The sequence below is a fragment of the Carcharhinus amblyrhynchos genome, chromosome 12 (assembly GCF_965287045.1).
Source record: "Carcharhinus amblyrhynchos chromosome 12, sCarAmb.v2.hapA, whole genome shotgun sequence".
In the NCBI taxonomy this organism is placed as follows: Eukaryota; Metazoa; Chordata; class Chondrichthyes; order Carcharhiniformes; family Carcharhinidae; genus Carcharhinus; species Carcharhinus amblyrhynchos.
Window position 1 is genome coordinate 46,571,490 of NC_137335.1, and position 22,090 is coordinate 46,593,579.

Sequence of the window (22,090 nt, forward strand, 5' to 3'; positions counted from 1 at the left end):
CTCAACTGCTTCACGGGGCAGGGAATTCCACAGATTCACAACCCTTCGTGTGAAGAAGTTCCACCTCAACTCAGGCCTAAATCAGCTTCCCCTTATTTTGAGGCCATGTCCCCGATTCTAGTTTCACCTGCCAGTGGAAACAACTTCCCTGCTTCTATCTTATCTGTTCCCTTCATAATCTTACATGTTTTTATAAGATCTCCCCTCATTCTTCTAAATTCAAACGAGTATAACCCCAGTCTACTCAGTCTCTCCTTATAAGCCAACCATCTCAAAATCAACCCAGTGAATCTCCTCTGCACTCCCTCCAGTGTCAGTATATCCTTTCTGAAGTGAGGAGACCAAAACTGTACACAGTACTCCAGGTGTGGTCTCACCAGCACCTTATATGGCTGCAACATAACCTAACTGTTTTTAAACTCCATCCCTCTGGCAATGAAGGACAAAATTCCATTTGCCTTCTTAATTACCTGTTGCAACTGCAAAATGATTCCTTGTGATTCTTGCACAAGGACACCCAGGTCCCTCTGCACAGCAGCACACTGCAATTTTTTACCATTTAAATAATAGTCCATTTTGCTGTTATTCCTACCAAAATGGATGACCTCACAATGAATCACCCACTCACTTAAACTACCTATATCCCTTTGCAAACTTTCAGCATCCTCTGCCACTCATCTTAGTGTATTCTGTGAATTTTGACGCATTACACTTGGTCCCCAACTCCAAATCATCAATGTAAATCGTAAACAATTGCAGTCCTAACACTGATCCCTGAGGCACACCAAAAGTCACTGATCGCCAACCAGAAAAACACCCATTTACCCCCACTCTTTGCTTTCCATTAGTTAACCAATCCTCTATCCATGCTAATACATTACCCGTAACACCGTGCACCTTTATCTTATGTAGCAATTTTTGGTCGGGCACCTTGTCAAATGCCTTCTGAAAATCCAGATACACCACTGCACATGTAATATTCTCAAAGAATTCCACCATTAGTCAAACATGATCTTCCCTTCATGAACCCATGCTGTGTCTTACAAACGGGATAATTTATATCCAGCAGCCAGGTAAGTGTGGGATTGGGGGTCTTGGGGAAGAGGGTGGTGTGTGGAGGGCCAGGTTCAGCTGGGAAGGAGGGTTTACCTTTGTGAGTTGCTGAGGGGTGGGTGCTACCCATGCGGTTCGCAGCAAGAGTTTTCCACCTCATTGGCTACTTCAGAGTTGCAACAGGCTCAAGACAGGAAGGCCACCTGATGTCTCCCTGCACCCGCTCCCATCACGCTGTAGAATTTCAGATGGATTAGAGGTGGCGGGTAGATCGATGCTGGATTTTAAGGGCGCCCACCTTTAAACCCACCAGTAGGGGAACATAAAATCCAACCCGCTGAAGTTCCAATTAGAGGTACAATTGCTTATTTTGGCACAAAATGAACACTCTTGCCTTTGTATCCAATACCAATGCACTTGTTACCGTAATTAACAACTTTTACTTGACCACTAGCTAACAAAAGCTCTGGGGTCAAGTTTTCGGGGGGTAGGAAGTGTAGGTGAGGGGGAAGATTGAATTTCAAAAACTTCCCAATGCGACAGCACTGCTTCCTTTAAAAGGATAGCCATAATACTTTCACTCTGGGAATGTGGAAGTGGCATGAGTTTGGGCCCAAGGTGCAAACAAAAGATTGGTAGATTCCTGCTTTATGGCCTGGGCTACCTGCCTCCATTTACAGGGATATTCACCCAGTTTTAATGACAAACATCAGGCCCTCAACTCCTCATGCCTCACCCACTCATATGCCCCCATCACACCTTGTCCCTTCCATGCCCACCTCATGTGTCCTCCATAGCCACTCAACCAATATCTACTATGGACAGAGCTCAAGATATATTTGAAATGGACACTTTAAAAAATTCTAATCTGATAGAGCTGTCATATTCAAAGATACTTCATACTTCATAGGAAAGCATTCAAAAAAATGTAAATCCCCTCAACTGGTCAATCAGTTTTAAAAATAAATTCTTTTACACAATCAGATCAAATCAAAGACAGATAAACCTTTAATAACCTCTTGAAGCTGATAATCAAAATGTGAACACAGCTCCTCCTGCTGAGATGAGTAATTCTGGCTCTTTGGAAGCTCAGGCATGCATTCGTAATAGCTCCACCTATCAAAAGAAATCCTGGGGAATGTCAACAATAAAGTCCATTGAAACTAAAACAACAGATGGCCTTTTTTCAGTTGCAACAGCTGTTTGATTTCCATTTCAAAGCAGATTGCTTGTCAATCAGTACAGAGTTGCAGCCACTTAGGGTTTTCTTTAATGTTCAAGGGCAGGGTCATTTTCTTCAAAGCTAAAGATTGCTGCACCAACTGCAGAGCCGACAGACTGTGTCTTAGATTTACAACTCAACTCGGAACCCATCAAACAGGAGTGGAAGCAAGTCATCTTCGATTCAGAGTGTCTGCTACAGAAAAACAGAGACATTTTTTGACATTATATGGATAACAGTGAGGCAGGATATCTTGGGCAAAAAGAAGATATAGCCGGAATAGGCAAATAGGCAGATAAGTGGCAGATGGAATTTAATCCTGCAAAGTGCAAGGAGAGAGTAATTTGACAAGGAAGCAAAGAATGATAAGACACTAGAAAGTTCTGTGGAACAAAGGGACCTTGGTGGGTTTGTCCACAGTTCTTAGTTCCAAAATGGCACCAGAGCGAGGTGACTTCTTGCAAGTTGTGCCCAGCATACCTTCTAATTCTATCTTTTACTCGCGTTCTATGCTTCTAAAACTTCATTCTAACTCTTTTAAACTCTCTAACAATGCTTTAATGCAATTTCTTACATTCTGGACTCTCTCATTTCCTTCTCTATGAATGGTATGTTTTGTCTGTATATGCGCAAGAAACAATACTTTTCACTGTAAATACAGGTGACAATAATAAATCAAATCAAAAATCTTTGAAGGCGGAAGTGCATATTAGTCGGGTGGTGAAAAAACCATATGGGACACTTGCCTTTGTCAGTCAAGGCACAGATTACAAAAGCAGGGAAGTCATGTTGGAGCAGTATAGAACTTCGGTGAGGCCACAGCTAGAGTACTGTGTGCCGCTCTGGTTGCCACATTATAGGAAGAGTGTGATTGCACTGACAGGGGTGCAGAGGAGATTCACAGGTTGCTGCCTGGGATGGAACATCTTAAGTTATGAAGAGAGATTGGATAGGTTTGGGTTGTTTTCGTTGGAGCAGAGAAGACTAAGGGGGGCAACCTGATCGAGGTGTACAAGATTATGAGAGACATGAACAAAATAGAAAAGGAGCAGCTTATTCCTTTTAGTTGAAGTGTCAGTCACAAGGGGACATAGGTTCAAGATGAGGGGCAGGAGGTTTAGGTGGGATGTGAGAAAATCTTTTATACCCAGAGGGTAATGATGGTCTGGAATGCGCTGCCTGGGAGGGTGGTAGAGGCGGGTTGCCTCACATCCTTTAAAAAGTATCTGGATGAACACTTGGCACATCATAACATTCAGGGCTATGGGCCAAGTGCTGGCAGATGGGATTAGATGGGAGTTCAGGTGTTCCTAATGTGTCAGTACAGAGTAAATGGGCTAAAGGGCCTCTTCTGTGCTTTACGATTCTACGATTAAAGATACTACTTAAATGCAAGTTGTATTGTTGCAGTTTTGAAACCTTTTGGTCTATCTCTTTTATTCGGCTTCTTTATTAAAGTGCAAGATATTCCCTCTTATTGGTATCATGATGTTGCTGTTGGAGGAGAGACATGTTAAATCCTTTGAAACTGTGCTCAACAGATAACTGATAAGGCAAGGTACATGAGTGTACAGAAGAATAATTTTTATGACTAGATAACAGCAGGTTCTTTAGAGTTGCAGGTTGACCCCAGTTTATAGTTTGGGCTTTGCTGTGAATTTTTAACTAAAGATAGGAATTGATTTGGTGAAATCACTAATAAGCGTAAAGATATTCAGTTTGTAAAATAGTTACTTTCCCACTTCTCCTGAAGGTACAGATACATTTGGGGAGATGGTAGTAATAGGTACTTGTTGTTTTCTATACCTTAGCCGCCTCCCATGTTGTGTTAACACTCTGCAGCAAAATAGGATTGCCCTTTCTCCCATTTGACCTTCCTGCATGGAGCAAAGGAGTGCAAAGCACTGTGTTTGGCGCTAGCTTGGTGGCGAGTGCCAGAAGAATGACATACTTAGATATTAGCCTGTCTTTGGGCTCCACTTCAGATTTTTGTTCAAGTTTACTCCCTCAGCCATCGCTTCTCCTGAATGCATAGCTACAGAACAATGGAGTTATTCACCCATAGCTGGGAACTTGGTTCATGAGTGTCTACATATTGGTGGGCCTAGGCATTGCAATCTGGGAGCTAAACCTCCTCTGAGTTCCTCTGAGGTTTTAGCTTGAGGCCTTGAGGGGCCCATGGCAGGATTTTCCAGCCGTGCGCTCCCAAGACCGGAAAACGCCACCCGAGGTCAACAGACTTTTGCATGGCCCGTCCCTGCCCATTACAATTCCTATGGTGGGTGGGAGGGGAAAAGTACACCCCCAGTTTCAATGTAATACCACAAGGAGGTAAACAGAGGACTTGCCAATATCAAGGCTTTGTACTGAAGTGGAGACGTACGCACTTGGATCTAATTTTTACATTGTGACTAGCCAGTGGTGTAGGCCAAAAATGGGAAGGAAAGTAGAATGCAAAAAACTGGAAGCGTCCTAGCTTTCATTACTCATGCAATGGACTCATTGTACGCACTTCTCTTTGCCACTGTCCCTGGCATTCGCTTCACCTGGAGAGGGTGTTTACTTACATACCAGAACTGACTGAAAGCTGATCAGCCTTGCCCACCTGAGATCTATGACAAAAGTGTACTAAATCTTCATCGGCGAGTTTCTCTACACTGAGATTTCGCTTTAACATTTCATACCAAGGAAGACCTTGAGTGGCAAATGGACAGACTCTCTCACACCTGTGAAGCATTTTGTTTGACCATCAGCATCTGAATGATAAATGTCATGGCCCTGGAACTACCATGTCACCATCAATCAATTTTGATGATGAAGCACTGGAAGTTGTTGGTTATTTCACATGTTTAGACTTCACAGCCATTGGCAGTCTATCACTTGATGCTGAAATTAATCATTGAAGCATTGTAAAAACCACAGCTCCATGCTAAATAAGATAATGGGGAGAATAGCAACTTATCAAGAATAGCAAACTGTTAGTCCTCCAAGACTGTGCCCTTAGTGCACTTCTTGACAGTATTGAGACCTGGACAAATACGCTCGGCAGGAGAAAAAGCTGAACACTTGGCTGCCTCAGATATAACCTCTGCATGTCTTGGTGGAACATAGTCACCAATTCAGAGGTGCTGAAACATTCTAAGTCTATCAGCATTCCTTCATTATAAAGCCAACAATGTCTCCACTGGCTTGGTCACATTCAGTGGATGAATGACAGTCATATGATCAAAAATCTTTTTCTGATTGGTGAATTGGCCATTGGGTTACATCCTGCTTGATGTCCATATTTCCATTTGAAAGACACCTGCAAGTGAAATATGAAAATGCGGGACATTGCCAAAGAAAACTGGAAGACATTTTATGAAGTTCATGACTTCTGGAGGCTCACCGTCTGTATAGGCATTGGAAGGGGCTCTTTGGTCCCACAAGCCTGCTACACTATTCAATAAAATCATGGCTGATCTTATTGTGGCTTTAACCCCACTTTCCTGTCTGGCCATATAACCTTCAATTTCCTCCGAGATCAAAAATCTGTCGAACTCAGCTTTGCATATATTAAATGATCCAGTTTCTACTGCTCTTCAGGTGCAGTGAATTCCAAAGATTAAGGATTGTCTTGAAAAAAGAAATTCCTCTTCATCTCTGTCTTAAATTGGAGATACCAAATTTTGAAACAGTGCCACCTAATCCTGGATTCTCCGTGCTGGTAAACATTTTTCAGCATCTACGTTGTCAAGTCCCCTCTGAATGTTATATATTTTAATAAGATCATCTCTCATTCTTCTAAACTCCAATTGGTATTTCTTCATCAGAAGCTGCTTCATCTAAGGAATCAATCTAATGAATGTTCTCAGAACTGCTTCCATTGCAAGCTCATTCCTCCTTAAGTAAGAAGACCAAAACTATATGTGGTATATTAGTTATGGTCTCACCAATGCAATGTAACTTTGTAGCAAGACTTCACTACTTTTGAACTCCATCCCCCTTGCAATAAAGTCCAACATTCCAATTGCCATCTTAACTGACTATACCTGCATGTTAATTTTTTTCTGATTCATGTACGAGGACACCCAGATCCCTCTGCACTGCAGCAGTCTGCATTGTCTATTCATTTAAACAATAATAAATCTATTTTCTTTAAGAAACGCATTCACACCATAGATTTTCAGCATAATTTACAACTAAAATACATATAAAGGCCAAGCAATCAGGTTAAACACATGTAAACATGCAACAACCACATAGTAAGAAAAAAGACCAACATAGTCAGTAGGTAACAGGGGAGCATTGGAGGGGAGATTAAAGAAAGTGTAAAATGAATTAAAATGATAAAATTGCAAAGCATACACCATTCCTGCATCGCTTCACTGAAGTACTCCATATGCCAGCTTTTCCCAACATCTCTAATTTACATACAGACCATTTTGGTTCCTCCACACAACTTGCTTTCCAAATTTGTATCTTTGACAAATTTGGCTACAGTGCAGTTGGTCCCTTCATCAAGTCATTCATACAGATCATACTTAGTTGAAGCCCCAACACAAATCCATATAGCAACCATTACATGAACATGACCCATTTATTCCAACTCTCTGTCTGTTTGCCAATCCTGTATCCATGCTAATATACTAACCCCAACAATATGAGTTCTTATCTTGTGTGGTAACCGTTGGTATGGCACTTTATCAAATGCCTTTTGGAAATCTAAATGCAGTACTTATGACTTTTTCTTTGTCTACCTTACTTGTTAACTCGAGCTCGAACAAATTTGTTGATTTTCTTTCCATAAAACCATGCTTGATTGATTGACTTTCTGCTTGTCCTTCTATTAATTCCTTAACAATGGACTCTGTCATTTTCCCAAATGACATACATTATACTAACTCAGTTGTAGTTTCTTACTTTTTGTATTCTGTCATTGAATAGAGGTGTTACATTTGCAGTCTTTCAATCCACGGGGACGTTTCCAGAATCTAGAGAAGTTTGGAAGATTATAACCAATGCATCCACTAAGTCTGCAGTGACTTCTCTGAAGACCCAAGGATGCAGGTCTTCTTAATCTCATTGGTTTACTTGATACTTTTTTTCTAGTAATGATGATTGTTTAAAGCTGCTCGCTCCCTTTGCCCCTTGATTTTCTACGATTAATAGAATGCTTTTTTGTATCTTCTGCTGTGAAGATAAATATAAAATACTTGTTTAAAATGTCTACCATATTTCCTTGCTTCCCATTATTTATTCCCCGTTTTGTCCTCCAACACATCAACATTTATTTTAATTACTCTGTTCTTTTTATACACTTGTAGCAGCTCTTACTGTCTGTTTCTTTACTTCTCCATTTATGCTTACACTCTGATTTCTCACTCTTTCTTACCTTTTTATCATCCTTTGCTGGTTTTTAAACCTTTCTGTCCCTACCACTAATCTTTGCAGCGTTGTACCTCTTCTTTTAATTTGAGACCAACCTTAACTTCCTTCATCTGCCAGAAATGGTGCGTCCCTCTTCTAGAAATGGAAACCCAGCTGACTGAGAAGAGAGCCCAGAGAAAAGGGAGGCTCAGGCCAGAAAATCCTGCACCTTCACAGCTCACTGTCTTTATCTGCAGCAAATGCAGCAAAGATTGCCACGGAGAGTGGGGCTCCTGATGCACACCAGGTGACGTTTAATGTAGAATTGACCACCAAGGTCAATTGGGAAGCTGCTAAAGAAAGAAAGAGAGCACTTCAGCAAATAGAACAAATTTATTGTTACTGTCAGCAAGATATTCACAGTCAAGCCCAAGTGGGCCTTAGCTACCAGCTGGAAATGCACTATCCCAACAGGCGTGAGTAGGTAGTGATTAGGAATGACAATCTTGACTCCAGCGTTCCCGCTCCCCAATGGAGATACTAATTATGGGGCTGGATTTCACAGATTATTGTATTGCTGGAGTATTGTATGCAGTTTTGGTGTCCTTTTATGAGGAAAAATGTCTTTGCTATAGAAGGATTACTGCATAGATTTACCTGGCTGATTCCTGGGATGGCAGGTCTGTCATATGAGGAGAGATTAATTCAATTAGGATTATATTCACTGGAGTTTAGAAGAGTGAGAGGGGATCTCATAGAAACTTTTACAATTCTAACAGAGTTAGACAAGGTAGATTCAGAAAGAATGTTCCTAATGGTAGGGGAGTCCAGAACTAATGGTCATAGTCTGAGGATAAGGGGTAAACCTTTTGGAACGGAGGTGAGGAGAATTTCTTCACCCAGAAGGTGGTGAATGTGTGGAATTCACTACCACAGAAAATAGTTGAGGACAATACATTGCTTGACTTCAAGAAGAAGTTAGACATAGATCTTGGGGCTAAAGGACTAAAGGGATATGGCAGGAAGGGGGATCAAAATATTGAATTTTATGCTCAGCCATGATCAAGATGAATGGCGGAGCAGGCTCGAAGGGCCAAATGGCCTACTCCTACTTCTAGTTTCTATGTTGTATCACCTCTCCTTTGTGAAATTCAACTAGTAGCTGAGTGACCCACTGAAAGCCTCCCTCCACAACTAATAAAGTGCTGCTGGTGAGCTAAATAGACTGAGCAGAATCTCCCAGAAATTGGCAAAGGCTGATGTTGGATGGGAAAGCAGCATTGAAGCTGCCAACAGCTACAATGGCTTCCTCTACCAATCTGATTGGCTAGCTGCTCTGCCAACCCTGATAGTGGCAGAATGGGTGCTGTTGGATCTGCAGGTTCACCCATGCAGAACATTGCTCCTGGAGCCAGGTAAGTACCATGCTTTCAGTACAGGAAGGGATGGGGCATCCTAGAGCGGGGGCAAGGGAGTCAGGGCGCAGGTTTGGAAGGACAGGCAGAGAGGAATGAAGGAGGGGGGAACATTAGGCAGGTTCCCATGATGTGCACAGGGTATCCTTGAAGGACGTTCCATTCTCAACCTTCCCGCCTTTTAACCGTGTGTTTAAGAAAACAACCTGCTGACTCCCACCGTCCCACTGTTGGCTCATGCCAACAGTTTTATGGTGTGGAAAGTGTACTTTTTGGGTCAATTGGATTTTGTACCAAACTCAATTGAACAGTAATCACTTATTTAATAATGGCAGGCAGGCTACTGATTTCAGCGCCCATCCAGCCACAAGTATTATGTGAGACAGTTTAGCAAATGGCAAGAAGGTTCTGGGTGTGCCACCCTCATATTTTACGTGACTTCTGGCAAAAACTCACCCAGTAGTAAAATCTAGCCCTTGATTCTCCCATCAACATGATGACAAAGATCTACTAACTCTGCATTTCTCGATTGGGTAATAATTTGACCAGATTATTCATTTTCTGCTGCATTCCAAAAGTATTTGTAATGGTTGTCATAATATTCGAAATGCTATTATTTAACAGTAAAGAATGCAGAGTGTGAGCATTATGGACTTGGGTCTACTGAAGGTACATTCACTGATTCAGTTATGCCTTGGAAACAGTTTGAGTATCTTAGTTTTATGGGAGCTCTCCTTCTGCCCTATATCTACTTGTGCAGTAGCAGAAACCATGCTGTAAATACGATAGTCCCTTGCAATATGAACTGGATATATAAGTCTTCCAAATATACATCTTCAATCTTGCTGAAGGTGAGCTGAAGACGGACACTAATCAAACTGAACTTGAGTATCACAAAACATATATCCCAAGAACTAGACAAATCCTTAATCTGTGTATTCCTGGTTTTACCTCTATGTGTAGGTTTAAGAATGAATAATGCCTGATTCGGCTTGTCAAATTATTTTGCTTTTGACCTAGTTCAGATTCAAATTAACTTAATTTACTAACACTTGATTAATTGTCTCTTGAATTTTTGAGTGAGTTATTTATATCCTTCTCACCAAACTAACTAGGAAGAATCCAGACTACAGGTCTTACACTAAGCAGTATTTTTTGGTTATGAACCAGAAATTAAAGTTGACTACACGATGTTTAATAAATACAAATAAATGTAATGCTAATTTTGTGGCTGAGGAGTGTTCTCATGATTCCTCCAAGCATGTTCCGTAGCAGAAGTGAAAAATTTGAGGGACTTATCCACTTGCTTGGATAAGCATAATTCCAGCAGCAGTCAGAAAACTGGACACCATTCAGCATGAAGCATGATGCTTGACTGACATCCCATCTGGTACCCTCAACATTCAGCCCCTCCACGACCGTCCGTAGTGACAGCTGTATATTTGCTATGTGAAAGATGCACTGCTGCTGGTTCCTCAGGCTATTTCAGCAGCCGCCTCCAAGCCCATGAGTTTTAGCAGCTCAAAGGACAAGGGCAGAAGAGGCCTGGGATCGGCAGCATCAATAAGCTGTCTCTGCTCCCAATTCCATCCCCCATACCCCAAAACTCAATCATTTCTCAGTATTAATGTAAGAGAGAAAACATCTGTAAACCAACTTCATTCATCTCAGCAGATGCTTCAGCAGACATCTTTCAGCATCTCAGGTGGCCTTTACTGGAACTACCTCACAAAGCTGAAGTTGCTCCAAAACACTTCCATGGAGTATTCAATAAACGCTCATCTCCCTCTTCTGCTTATCAACCTTGCTGTCACTACAGCCACAATTGTAATGCCATGGAATCAGTGTTGCCAGGCTGGCAACTCCACTCACTGAACAATTCCTCCTACAGTTGTTGTACACTCCTTTCTTTTGCAATGTGAACCAAAGAAGTCTGTCATACTTAACTTTCCCATGTGTCCCTCCTTCTCCATTGTCAGAAGTGAATCTCCTACATTGTATTTGCCAACGGCTTACAGCACCATACTCCCAACTGATCATTTTGATCACTGCCCTCAGCTGAGAGTCAGAACTGGGCATTAATCTCCTTGGTGTAACTAATTACTGCCTGCCTTGAAGCCTCCTGCTGAGAGCAGTGCTGCACCTGAAAGACACTCACAGTTGACATCTTGGCTTTGTTTCTTGGTCACCTTACCAAAATGTATAAAGTTGTCAAAGCACTTCCTGCAGTGGACCCAAGTCCTGCAAACCATTCTGTGGCTGTTGGCCTCTCTAGTGATGACTAGCCATGCCTCCTTTACCAGGCAGGCCTCCTCCTGCTGCTCTTCAGAAATGAAATCTTGTACCTAGCTTGTATCTCATCTACCATGCCCTCCCGGAAGGTGTTTGTGAATGTAAGTGCTGTCCTACAATGCTTCACTGCCATGTTACTGATCTCTCAGGGCTAATTCTCTCTGCGTACTTGCACTTTGAACCCGCTTGGGTGTCCTTTAAATGGTCCTTTAAATTCCCATCTTCTGCTTATGCCCGCCAAATGTCAAATATCACTGACACCACCCGTTAATGGTTTTTCTCCAGGAGTATGTTAACTTTCTGAACTCTGCAGCTGCCAGTGGAATCAAAGCCCAAAATGTTCCAATATCACGGTGTTGGTGAAGTCATGAAATTCCAACCCAGTGAATTGGACGAGCCAGGTGTTTCTTAGATTGGAGAAATGTTGGAAGTGGTGTGCCACACTGGTTAGAGCATTTGTTCTCAATGGGTGATGTGAATTTAGACATAAAAAGCACAATCTCAAAAGGCAGAGAGAGGAATTTTAAAGAGATATTGCAAACCAGCGAAAATACATTGGCAAGAAAGTCTTCCCACTGTGTGGCCAATGCCTGTTGGTCTGTGGTCATGCAAGTAATCCCCACAGTGCACAAGGAAGCCATTTGGCCCATTGAGTCTGCACCAACTATTACCCAAACTTATCCTGTAACCCCACTAACCTGAAGGGCAATTTGGCATTGTCACTCACCTAATCTGCACACCTTTGGACTGTGGGTGGAAACTGAAGTACTTGGAGGAAACCGACACAGACATGGTGAGAATGTGCAAACTCTACATAGTCACCCAAGACCAGAATCAACTCTGGGTCCCTGGTGCTTTGAGGCCACAGTGCCAACCACTGTGCACAGTTTAATTTTATGCTGAGGGTTAATACCAAAACAATACCTTTGTTTAATTAAATTTTTGGTACAGTTAATACTCTAATATCGAACACATACACTTTGTAGTGAATACTGATAATTTACCTGTTGAATGATGTTAAATGAATGTGGCCATCGACTTTCACATCTACTGAAGACGAGTGCATCATGCAATATATTCCAGTACAGTGTAAAGAGAACCTCTGTTTAACCTTGGCAATAACTGTAAGTTTACCAGCGATTATCTATAGTTGTTCATTAGGAAATAGCATCACCTGCCTTCTTGATAACATTCAGTATCATTGCACTGGAGTAGAGAACCAGAACATACCTTTGGTATTGTCTATCTAATGATTCAAAACAGCACAAGAATGGAAGGCGATAAGTGGAAATCTGAGCAAATTACTTTTTAACTTAGAAAAATGTAACAAAACTCATTTAAGTGGCAAGCATTTGTTGACAAGGCAATAAAGTCTAAAGAATTGTTTTGTGTACATAATTATTTGCTGTCAGCTGGATTCAGAATTATTATATGTCCATTTATGTACTAAGTATTACATGGCAGTAATAATATGTTAATACATGGTTGAGGTTTTACTGCACATTTCCCCCAATATTATTCTCCCCTGACTGTAATCTTATTTTAGTCAATAACCAAGGCTCCGGGTTCTCACACAAAGCTCCAATAACTGGGTGAACAAGAGCCCTGGTATGCATGCCGCGCACCATGACCATTCTCACAGCGGTCCACTGACTTCCAGATCCTTCATTCACCCCTCCAGAACTGTTATCATTGAAAACTTACAAACTAACAAAACTACACTCTCAACAACAAAGCTGGTAGTTAGTTTGCCAAGTGTCATCTTTAAACACATATGTATAACTGTTACCATAGTAACTGATGGTTGAGAGGGTGACATTTGTTGTTTGGGAGTTGTTTCTTTGTTAATTAAGGTGAGATTATATCAGTTATGGAAAACAGAATAGTTAGCCATTTCTGACACTAAGGAGGATGATTTTCCTCAGGTCTCCTGCACCACCATGACAACTTTGACAGATGAGACATGGAAACATTATCAAAGTAACTTGTGGTTGACAAGCAAGCAGAAATTCAACCCTCAGTGTCAGCATTAAGCTTAAAGTCCAATCTCATAATCATAGGATCTCTATATTGCAAAAGCAGGCCATTTGGCCCATTGAATCTGCACCAACCCTCCAACAGAGCATCCCACCCAGACCCTAACCCCGTAGCTCCATGTATTTACCCTACTAATCCTACACATCCTGGTACACTAAGGGATAATTTAGCATGGCTCGCTAGTCCACCTAACCTACATGTCTTTGGACTGTGGGGGGAAACCAGAGCACCCGGAAGAAACCCATGCAGACACAGGAAGAATGTGCAAACTTCACACACCCAAGACTAGAATTGAACTTAGGTCCTTGACGCTCTGAGTACTAACCATTGTGCCACCATGCTGCTTCATATACATATTATGCTTAAAAATCGTTTAGTATTTTTTCTTAATGTTTAGTTGTTGAAAACATCTCCAAATTACTTACTTTATTATTCGTCTCTTTTTACACTTCTTTGTTCCTCATCGTTTATCAATGTACCATATCTTACTAAGTGAGCCAACAAACTACCTATCAACGGGCCTCTGTCAAAGCTGCTCTGCTGCTGGTACTGGAAAGGACACAGTCAACTTCAATTTGCTCTCTTAGGTTCCCTCAGCCCCACTGGGAAAACACCTAAGGGTAGATTTTCTGATCAATTATGCAGGTGCAGGATGTGCACAGGGGATCAGGAAATTACTCTTAGCTTTCCACTGCACCTGATTCCTTCCGCTTCCAGTTTTTCAGCTGTCTGTATTTTGCATGCTGGCGTGCACTTACACTTTTCATACATTAGCCTCATTAAGGCCCCAGAAAGCTTTGAAATATTTTAATACGAACATTCTGCACAGTTTCCTGCCATTTTGTGCAAGGATTGCTTTTTATTCAAAGCCCAGCTTGAGTAGAATTAAATAAGGCTCCATGTGAAAGGGAGCTTTGGAAAGGGAATAGGTATTATTATTTTTTATTTTGCAATGATTAGAATACCTTTTTCATTATGAATATTAGAGATCACTTTGTGTTCCTGAACTGCTGAATGTTTTTGAGAAAACACATTTGGTGACAAAATTGAATCATTATGATAGTTATTTATTCGAACATTCAGAACACAACAGTATTATTACTTACTAGGTAACTGAACAGTGGACTTCATAAGGACTTCTGAGAAAGAGTCTCCAGTGACTCAGCAATCATAAAGCCACGATGCTGCCATTGATATCAGTTAAACCCAACCACTTAACATGGGCATTGACTGTGTAATGAGTGACAATACTGACTGTTTTCCTCCCTCAGATGGCTCATTCTGCAAGGCCAGCCATGAAACCCTGGACTCTCCATTAGCACCAGAGGAGGGACAGGTGTCAAATGCATCCATGACACACCCTCTTTCTGGGCCAATCACCAATGCAGACATGGGCATGTTGGTGGGCAATAGCGCATTGGTTCAGTTGGTAGTGCACAGCGGTGAGGATATATCATTCTCACATGAGGAGCCGATGGCGGCAGAGAGTGCCCAGGTCCCTGGAATTTGGTGGACTCCTGGAGGCCAGGCCAAGGCTGAGTCCAAAATAGATCATGAGTTTGCCTGTCACCCCTCCACTAAAGTGATACCTGCAACCACCTGACCTCCTCTCTCCCTGGCCCAGTCTTCCCCCTCAGAGGACCTCTCACATTCATTAGCGGGGAAACATATCAAAACTCATTCTCTGTTGGATACTTTCATATCACCACCACCCCATCTATCATGTTCAAACTCCATCCCCTGGCCCTTCTGGAGCTGCTCACCATATACAAGGGACATGTTTTTAACCCAAGCTCTATTCCATCCCTCTGATCATATGCCTTTCTCACGTCTTCATTTAGCACACTGGTGCACAGGAAGTCAGGGCAAGCCCAGGCAGAGACCCTCACCCTGACCAAATTCAGCGAGACTACAGCTGATTTTCCTGGGAAGACAGGGGTCGCTCCTATGGGGAAATGAAATTGGCCTCTCCCAACAATGTAATATGGTCATAGCTCCATCACTTCATCAAATCCTACCTATCAAAGTGAGTCGAATGTACTCTGGAATAGCTCAAACTCATACACCAAAACTCTATTTTCTTTTATGTAGGTACCAGGAGATCGCAGCCATCCAGTCAGCTGAGCAGCACCCAAGCCCCAAAAGCACATCTGAAGACAAGAGATGGCTCACAAGGGGCCATCACAGAGCTCACTCATACCCTTCACCAAAGCAGGGACACAACTTGGTGGGGCATAGAAGACCTCAGGCCACCAGAGGATAACCATCAAGGCATCAGGACATAGCAGTCATCAGGCTACCTCTGCCCTCACTGTGGGTGCTGGGATTGCATCAAGGCATAGTGGCAGTGTTAGCAAATTAAAACATTTTGATGTCGCCTCTGGTTCAACGGTGTGCTATCAACAGCACTGAGCGGAATTCACTCCATGGGTGTGTGAATGCTCTAGTCAACAGAAGGCATTGTGATTTTGTACTTTGGAATCCTCTTATCTCAAGGTTTAGTCACCCACCCATTCTTGTGACAGTGTTCTGTTATAAGATGAACATTCATGTGATGTCAGCCTCAGTGCAACTAGCCTTTGGATCCTTGCGTGTTGCCAGGGAGATGTGCTTAAATCTTTATTATTAGAAGTGTATGATAGGAAATATTTGATTGCTAATTTCTCAAGGGACAGCAATGGTTGATGGTAGCCCATCAGCTATGATACTGTCATAGTGTCTGGGTCTTTTCAATGTTAGTATCTGAACCCATGACATGCACTTTATGACAAAGGTGCATTTGAGTCCATGATGCAGCCCATTAAAGTGTGTAGAAAAATTATTTCCCACTGCTGCGGATTCAAATATAGCAAATGTATTATCCACATATCGAACATTTGCAAGGGGCAGGAAGTTAGGTGTCATTCCATTTCTCATGGAACCTGATAAAAGTGTTGGTGAGAGCTGGTCTAGAGGGGTTTCCATGGCAACACTATCTAGTTGGGCATACATGGTGTCATTAAAACTGAACTCAATTGTGTGAGTTGCTGAATTCACAAGTTCAATGAATACTGATTCACACAATGGCAACATGTCTACATCACCATGATATATAGTTGCAGTACAATTATCTATAGCTTCCTTGAGCTTCATTGGTGAATAGGCAAGCAATGTGAAATCAGTGCATGGATACAGCATCACTATTGATATGCAAGTCCTGTACGGTCTTCACAAATATGAAGGAATCCTTCACTGCGTGTGTGGAAGATTTGCTCAAAACTAGTTGTCGTGACTCACCCAATTGTTTGACCAATTTGTGCCAGCCAGAACCAGTCATAGATAAGATAGAGTGAAAGGGTCATCACTTTGGTGTGACTTGGGCAACATACGCAGCTACAGTGAACTGTGAGGATGAATTCTATCAGTATATCATCCAGCAGCTCGTTACGCTTATAAAAATCGAACAAGCATTTTTTTTTAGCCTGATCTTTGCTTTCTTTTAGTAAATGTAGCCCTGTCTATTATTAAATTCCAATGGATGCTGACATAAGCATTGAAAGTTTGCAGGACTTCTTCATGATGTGGAGATGCCAGCATTGGACTGGGGTAAACACAATAAGAAGTCTGACAACACCAGGTTTAAGTCCAACCGATTTATTTGATAGTAAACTCACAAGCTTTCGAGGTTAAACTCTTCGTCAGGTGGCTTCTTCATAACAGGCTGAAGATCCTTAACCCACTGCTTTGCTATTATGTTATCAGTGATAGACCCTATTGCTAAAAGTAATGTACCGTCCTGGTCTGTTTAATATTTTTTGCAAACCTAAATTATTTCTGTACCTTTCTTCTGTCCATGTCCTTCCTACCAAAATGCATCACCTCACACTTCATCTGCCACCTATCTGCCCATTTGTCTGTGTCCTTTTGAAGTTCTACATTGTCATCCTCACAACTTGCAATGCTTCTAAGTTCCATGTCATCCACAAACTTTGAACTTGCCCCCTGCACACCAAGATCTAGATCATTAATATATATCAAAAAAAGCAACAGACTTAATATTGACCCCTGGGGAACTTTCCTCCAGCCCCAAAAATTTCCATTCACCATTACTCTCTGCTTCCTGTTACTCAGCCAATTTTATATTCATATTGCTAGTTTTGATTCCATGAACTATAACTTTTCTCACAAGCCTGTTGTGTAACGCTATATCAACTGCCTTTCGAAAATCCATATACACATCAACTGCATTACTCTCATCAACTCTTTCTGTCACCTGTTCAAAAACTTTCAGCAAGTTATTTAAATACAATTTCCCCTTTAGAAATTCATGCTCGCTCTTCCTAATCAATCCACATTTTTCCATGTGACGACTAATTCCATCCTGAATAATTGTTTCCAGAACCCTCCCCACCACTGAAGTTGAACTGACTGGTCTGCAATTGATGGGCTGATCCTTGTATCCTTTTTAAACAAGGGCATAATTCTCCTGTGCTTTGGCACCTTCCTCTATGGCTAGAGAAGACAGAAAGATTATGACCTGTGCCCCTTCAATTTTCATTCTCAATTACTTCAATATTCTTGGCTGCATCTCATTCGCCCTAGCTCCTTATCAACTTTAAATACCAACAGCCAATCCAACGCTAGCTCCTTCTCAGTTTTGAACCCCTCTCATTAGTTTCCTTCTCTGTCACCCTGGCCTGGAGAGCATCTACATCCTTGGTAAAGACAGATGCAAAGTATTCATTTAATACGTCAGCCATGACCCCTGCCTTTATGTGTGAATCCTCTTTTAGGTCCCTAATCGGCTGTGTTCCTGCTTTTATCACACTCCTACTATTTATTTGCCTATAGAAAATGTTGGGATTCCCCTTTATGTTGGCTGCAAGTCTTTTCTTATAATCCCTCTTCACTTCTCTAATGTGCTCTTAACATTCCCCCTCTCCCCCGTCGCCCTCCCCGAACCTTCTGTATTCTTCTGGGCTCCCAAATCTATTATCTACCTGGCCCCTGTCATAAGCACATTTTTTCTACTTTATCTTAATTTTTCACTCCTTTCTCATCCAGGGAGCACTGAATTTATTTGCCCCACCTTTCCCGTTTAATGTAACATCCCATGATTATGCCTAAACCATTTATTTATGAAGGCGGCCCATTGTTTAACTATAGTTTTTCCTCCACCCTTTCATTCAATCTACCAGGCCAGCTTCATTCTTGCCCCAAAGTCGGCTGTTGCCCTGTTAATTATTCTGAGCTTGGATTGCCCAATGATCCAAGGGTCTTTCTGTCCCAGCAGCACCAGAGAAGGAGAGGACACGGACTGCAAGCAGTCCTGAGAGCCTAGAATTTAATCTGTGACACTGAAATAAGTTTGTCTTAAAATGGAGTGAAGCTGAACTTTCCAAAAGCGTCAAAGACTGAGGCAGACAGCGAGAAGAATTAAATAATTAATGCTGACATGGTCAGCTGAGAAGTGACCCCCTTGCTGTTGTTTTCGAATCGACCATAGCCTCATCCCACCTCAATGATCTCTGCCAGGTGTGTGTCTACTTACACACACTTTGCCTCTTGACATTTGTTTATTCCTCACTTGCTACTCTCTAACATTGGCTATCATTTTTAATCATTATGTTCTGCCCTCAGGAACTCTCTCCCTTAATTGTTTAGCCTCATTTCCCACTACTTTTCAGAATATTTTCTCTTGCACAATGCTTTAAAACTCTCAGCTTTCCTTTATTTTCTCCATTCCTTAGTGTCCACCAATTCCCCTGCCCTTTAGATGTGCTTTGAGATGCCTTTCTGTGCTCAAGAAGCACTGTGGCCCTTTAAGCTGTTACATTTTGAGAAAAGGTTGCAGTTTTAGACTTTTCTCATTAAATTGAAGGCTAAAGGCTTGTTCTGCACACTCGGAGAATAGATAAGAAATAACGATTGAAACTGACATAGCATGGCTCTCAGGGCATGTCATCAGGAGCAGTTATCAAGGTGGGGCACAAGCTAAGACTGCTGGCAAGAATGTAGTAGTTGTCATTCCACACACGAGAGGGGTTATCACAAGAAAATCTAATAGACAGTTCTACAGTTCCACTTTATTTTTCATGTCTTATAATTTCGCAAATGTTTTTTGACACACACACTCTGGAATGAACGAGTTCTAGATTTAGCATGATAAAATGAAAACGTCTGTTATGAAGGGTATAATACAAAATGAAAGGGAATAAACAAAATGCAAACATGGGTAAAGTAGAGAATAAGTGGGGGCAATGTATCAACAGGTAGATAGCAGATGAGCAAAATATTTCAAACCGTAAAGACACGTGAAATAAGAAATGGAATAATAGAGTAAAGGGGAAAATTGGTTACAATTCAGACAAGCAAATTTGTATCTTACTGGAAGAGAGAGAACTTGTGTTTAAGGAATGCCTTTCATTACCTCAGGACATCCCAAAATAATTTCCAATCAATTATATACATTTGAAGTATAGACAGTTTTAATGGAGAAACACAGCAGCCAATTTGCAAAAAGTAAGATTCCACAAATAGTAATGAAATAAACTAATTTGGTTATCAGGTTATGCTGGTTAAAGGGAAACTGTTGGCTGGACTAAAGGAGAACATTGTTGCACTTGTTCCAATCATAATTTACATCCTCTGTGAGGGATAATGGGGCTTCAGAGTAATGCCTCGTTTGAAAGGCAGCACCTTCAGCAGGGAAGCACTCCTCCTGTACTGGTTCCTAGTAGATGCTCATCATTTCTTTGATATGTATGTCGGCCTTTGAATCATTCAATTCAGTATTTGAGTTCTTTAGTACATGACTTCGCATTCTGGAGCTGGTACCTCTGGTACCCTATCTCCTAAAATAATTAATTCCCTAACTCCTGTGCACTTGTGCTTGGTGTGTCATTACATATAGCCACGTCCTGTGGGAGTCACATTGAGTGATGTGACTTTCAGACAGCCTGGGCTGATTTTCCCTTTTTTCAAATGTCAGGCACTGACTGAAAACCGTGTGAAGTTCTCCAGTTGCGCAGCCCAGTTTTCACTCTAGATCTTGGGCCTTTCTGAAGAAACAAAATGAGTGGGTGGGGTTTTGCCATCAGTCTGGCAGGATGGGGGCTGATAGAACTGGCAAGGTCGGCTTCACAGAGATTACGGAGCCATCTTTAAAGGGCGCTCCAATCAGGACTGAAGTTCAACTCATCCGCTTCTTCCCTCACACAGATTCCACACAGTCACCCAAGGCCGGAATTGAACCTGGGTCCCTGGCACAGTGAGGCAACGGTGCTAACCACTGTGCCACTCAAATGTGGTGGTTGGGCTGGGTGATTAGATTTAGATGAATTAATCAACATTAAAATGATATTCTCACCCTTTGTAGGTGTGAGCCACGTGACACCACTGGTGAAGGGTGTGGAAAATCAAGAAACTCACTGGTGATAGTTGCATTTCCTGATTCTTGCTGTATTCTCGTCGTTATTCTCTCTGACAGCAAATGTGGGCTGAAATCACCCCCTCTTGCCTTTTATTGGCAATGTTTGAATTTCTAAATTAAAGATGAAGCTTTCAAAAAGTTGAACTCTTAATTTATATTATCTAGCATATGTGGATATGGTTTAATTGAATGTCATATTGAATGTGGTGAATAAAATGAATTTTAAATGTATACATATCGTGAATGAGAAGTCACTGTAAAAGTAAATTTTTTTAACCAGTCGAACTTTCTTTCCATAGTGGCTGGTTTCCCTATAGATCAAAGACTCATACGTATGAAGTGACAGCTGGGTGGAATCTATTACAGTATATCCTCAGCTAATCAATCATCTTTGTTTTATTTTCCCCACAGACATGAGGTCATTGAAATTCTGGGTCACCAAGAAATATGCATGAAAGCTAGCAACAATGGACGTGAAGCAGTGGATAATTAGGGACAGGTTTTATGGGACACTGACATTTTAAAACACAGTCTCATAATCTAAATTGTTCCTCTTTCCTCAACTTTTTTTCAGCCAAGTTTAAGATACAAAGTCAAAGGGGGCCCAAAAATTACCAAAAGCTTCAAACCAATTTAACAATAAATTATACTGTGCAATAATCCATTGCTGTACAAATATAAATACGTTTGTTGTTCATGAATGCTGAAAATGCTATTTCTCTAATGAATTCTGAAACTGAATCAAGTCAATACATGATGAAAAAACTGGGGGTCTGTTACCAGAATTTGGCCAAGTGTCAGACTCAGTCAGAAAATTGGCATGTCACTCTCCAGTTGTGTTTACCAATTTTCTGTCTCGATTTTGAGCCCCTTGAAAGAAAAAAATGAGTGAGCATGGTTTAGGTTGTCACTCTGGTGAGGTGAGGGCTCTTAGAGCTGGTAACAGCTCCACAGAAATTAGGGCTGCATCTTTGAAGGGTGGCCTGATTAGAAAAAAGTCCCCACCTTCACCCACCATGCCCCCTCTCCAACCCCATAATTATTGCTGGTAGTTTCCCCGACACCATCTCCCACAATCATCGCAGCATTTCAACACCCTTCTCCCACTCAGTGACCATTCTCTCCGCCACACATAAATCAAGCGGCAGCATATTTCATGTTGGTATATTATGGAATAGACTTGTGGAAAATGAAATTAATTACAATTATGATGTGGAGTTGCTGGCATTGGACTGGAGTAGGCACAATTAGAATTCTCACAACTTCAGGTTAAAGTCCAACAGGTTTATTTGGAATCACGAGCTTTCAGAG